The following is a 4,492-nucleotide window of genomic DNA, read 5'->3' as shown; positions in this document are numbered from 1 at the left end:
GAGAGTTGTACATGCACACATTTGAGCAAAATGTGTGCATGTACAAATCTCTATTACTTTAATATGTTGATCCGTCACGAACACTTTTGAGCAAAATGTGTACATGTACAAATCTCTGTTACTTTAATATGTAGATCCGTCATGTATAAAATGTGTACATGTACAAATTAATGTTACTTTGATGTTATATTCTGGCGGCCGCTATCGGCCATCGTAGTCATCAGTCCGTCGTCACGTCCATATTGAGTACGTCTAGAAGACATTTCATTTTTTGCGTAGTATTTTTTAGTATTTTCTGACAATTTTCTAGTTCGGACAGTTGCAGAATTCTCATCGTGAATTCTCCTTGGAGTTCCACTTCCAAGTGGCTTTTCACTTGGAGAGCCCTGCTTCCGTTTAATTATATGTTGCAAATTGTTCCCTATTTCTATATTTTCCATTTTTTGTGTTTTACATATTAGTAATACATCAATGTTAACAAATCGTCATATGTGTGTTCAATTAAAGATCAAAACTTTCGTTGCTTTTATTGCTTTCTTCCCGAAAAGGGATTGAAATTTTCCATCACGTGAACGTGATGGAAATTTTTTTAGTTAAAGTGGATATTGTCATCAGTCTGTCGTCATGTCCATATTGAGATCGTCTAAGGGAAGAGATGTTATATTTGTGTATTTATTGTTGTTAGTTCTTAACTGGACGGTTGCAGAAATCTTATCATGAAATCTCATTGGAATGCCACTTCTGAGTGGCTTGTTCACTATAGAGTCCTGCTTCCATTTACTATTATGTCACAAACTGTTTTATTTCATTATATCTATATTTTACCACTTATTTTGTTTTATTGTATTACAGTTGAAAGACTCTCACTTTCGTGGAGTCATGCTCCTGATTTTCCATTTTTCAAATATTTTGTTTGGTATATAGTTATGCATGATCCAAAGTGGCCAGTGTTACATGTATTAAGGTTTGCTGGGTTTTAAATGGCGAAGTCGGGTCCTTGCCTTTTAAGTGGGGGTGCGTGTCTGTCGGTGTCCTTATAGCTAGCTCATTATAAGTGGCTAGCCGCTTATTGGCTTTCCAGAGTATAAATTATAATTCATTAATCCAAACCTGTTATCTCCTATTTTCTATAGCATTATACATGAAGTCTATCGCTTCTCTGTACAAAATTTTGTCTGTTCTTTTATAGGTATAAAGAAGATTTTTGGGCTCAAAATTGCCTAATTTGCTTATAATTTTAGTTTTTATGTTTTGTTTTTGTTTATTTAAGGATCCGCAGTATAAAATTATGTGTTTTTTGCTATCTGGTCCCTTTTTGCACATGGGTCAAGGAGGGATGTTTGAGATAAGGTGTCTCTGGTAGGCATTTTCACCTGTCCACTCTACATCATGTAGATAGATATTGGCAATTTTCGTTTATTTGCTTATCACTTTTATTTTTTGCAACGATTTCCACGCTATGTTTCAGTCAATCTCTAAATTTAGTGTTTCCACCTTGTTTGGCTTTACTTTTGTATTGTGTTTTATCAGATTTTCCAGTTCATTCTTGTTAAACATTGTCCAATATTATTTGCTTGTTTTGTCATTTTTTATAGTTTGTTATTCTGTACGCTATTTTGGGGTGCACTAGCGATTTTTGTTATGCTATTATTTCTATAAATTTCAGGCTTATTGGATAGAAGAAAGCCAAACCAGTAAAGGTATATGCCCTGCCAGTGATATTCTGGATTTTCCTGAAGTTTATTCGATCTGGAAATATAATTTACTACTTGTTTAACTCTCAAGTCCGGGAGACTGAGTCATCCTTTTTTCTATCTTTTTGTAATGTGTATTTTGGTATTTGTGGATCCCAATTCTATATAAATTTTATTATTAACGATTCAATTTTATTTAGGTTTTTAAAATTCAAATTCCGATACGTCAAATTCGTACCAAATCGAGTTGTATAAATACGATTTCGCTATTTGTATTTTTCCGGATAAATTTATTTGCCTATCATTCCATATATTGGCACATTTCTCAAAGTTTTTCCTAATTTATAGAAAATTTAGTATTTTACTGTCTTTCCCTAGTGCTTTAACTTGATTTCTTATGAGTTCTGTAGGGAACGCTTGATTTGTTGTTGTTGAGTTTAAAGGAGACTAGAAATCAAAATTTTCCTTTTACGTATGTAATTCTCTTCAGATTTTAATTCGACTGCAATGTTTATAAATTAAATATCGTAAGCGGGTAGTGATTATATTGCGTGGAAGATACCACGATTCCGTAAATTGCCGAGTTTTTCCGAGTTTTGATGAGACGACAGATCACGTGGTACCGTGACGCTATACAAGCAAGTCCTCGAATACAAACATAAACATTAGCGAGGGAGGCAGACAGGAGACCACATTTGGGTTGCACATTCAAAAGTTGAATCTGCAATCTGATATAATAGTTTATGTACTGTACTGGTAAGTGCTAAAAGAAATTTGTTAGGCACAGGCCCCGGGCTGGTGACTTAAATAAACTAAAGTCCTGAATGAAATTCCACAAGCCCGGACAGTTTATACCTGTCAACTCTCAAGCCGGGAGAAAAACCTCCCGATTTTGGGGGTATTTTCCTCATCTACCTCCCGATCTCGTAATATCTCTCAATTTTGCGCAGCGAAGTCCCTATTATTACATTATGTCTGTCAATTTTCATTTGTCAGAAGAAAAAAACCCAACCCCAAACCATTTTTAAATATAACGTATGCAATCCACAGCCTAAACTACCACACTGCAGACATCGTAGCTATATGACTGAAAAATTGTTAAAGCTACGTTAAAAATTCAAATCACACGCACACACGTCTAAACCGGCACTGGACGAAATAATTAATATCATACAACAGTTGTTTTTTTTCTTCAGTAAATAGAACGTGATGATTAAACATTATTCAAGTAAATTTCAGATTTTTTAAACAACTACAACAGTACTATAGTATTAAAAAAATTTAAAAGAATAAAATTGTCACCAATTAGCTTAAATGAATGATCACTTTGAAATTTTCTCTGCAAACAAAATCGCATCTCCATTTCCGCCAAAGAAACTAGGCCAGTTAACACCTGACATTCCTCTACCGTATATGAAAAGTTTAATTATCATGATTAAATTACAAGGAATAAAACAAAATATACCATGCAGTATATGTGGCCCTAAAGAACTAATTCTGAATAAATATTTTATTCAGCAAACAGTATTACATGCATTAAGACTTAAACCTAAGGAAATAAGGTGGGACATAAAACGTGAGAAAAACAGTTGCCACAAGTACGGTAACTTGTGACTGCAGATTTGAACTGTTAAAATTAAGTCCATGGCATCGTAAGTAACAACAAAATAGGCATCGTTTATTTGGTAATCAATTGCTGGTGCTTACGCATACACACACTGTCGAACATGGTTTCTTTGAAGTATGTCCGAAGGGCAGTCCTTTTCACCAGATCAATGCAAGGATAAGGATTATGTTTATTAGTCACACCGGCTTTATCGTTTACGTACTTAAATCAAAACTTTAGCTATTTTGCAATTTAGCCAGAACTGACCAGAATATGCAAAAGGGGCTTGTCATGGGGGAATAAAAAGGCGTATCACAGGGAGAAAAGACACGTCAAATGGGCGGTCGCACATTGGGGCAAGCCGGCTGGGGTGGGGGTGGGTGGGTCAATAGTCCCCCCCCCCCGTTCTATTGTCAGACAGTTAATGTGAAACTTTGACCTCTAGCAGCAGAGGGGGCGAACAGATCACTGTGGGGAATGGTCACCCTTTTTATTTACAAAAAAAAGATTAATATATATTGGCCAAAAAATGAGGTCCCCCCCTCTGCTGCTATCAATTAAAAATTATTATATTAATAAATGCCACCAGCCAAGCAATCACACACCGCTAGATTAGCTCGAGAAAGATTAGAAGCAATGAAGAAATTTCTTCCTGTTAGAGATTCATTTAGAGAAAACCTACAAGCACAGCAACAATCACAAGTTGAGTACGAAGAAGACACTAAAAAGTTATTTAAACTCGTCACTACAGCTACCGAAAAAGCTTCAGCGGCTGTTGAAAAAACTATATGGGGAGATATTGCGGAGGAGGATAAGGAGAGGAAAAAGGGTATTTTTCCAGTATTAAAACAAACCGCTGAGAAAACTGAAAAAATAGCGGCGAGAACTAAGAAAACAAAAAAGATTTTACGAGATCTTCCAGCTGATATAGCTACAGCTCAACATCTACCCATCGGCGAAGAAATACCTGAAGTTACTGGTGAAGTTCGTGCTGAACTCGCCGACAGGAAAAAAAAACTTGCATGTAAACCAATAAAAGAAAACGTAAAATTGATTAACAAATTTATGGAAGGGATTGTCGAGGATATTAAAAATACTAAAAATGAAGAACTACCTGGAAAAATATTAATTGGTATGTTTAATAAACATAAAATTGTAAAACCTGGATATGAAAGTGTAAGTGATGATAATC

Source organism: Sinohyriopsis cumingii, chromosome 16 (genome assembly GCF_028554795.1).
Source record: "Sinohyriopsis cumingii isolate HCF-2022 chromosome 16, ASM2855479v2, whole genome shotgun sequence".
NCBI lineage: Eukaryota > Metazoa > Mollusca > Bivalvia > Unionida > Unionidae > Sinohyriopsis > Sinohyriopsis cumingii.
Note: the sequence above shows the minus strand (reverse complement) of the source record.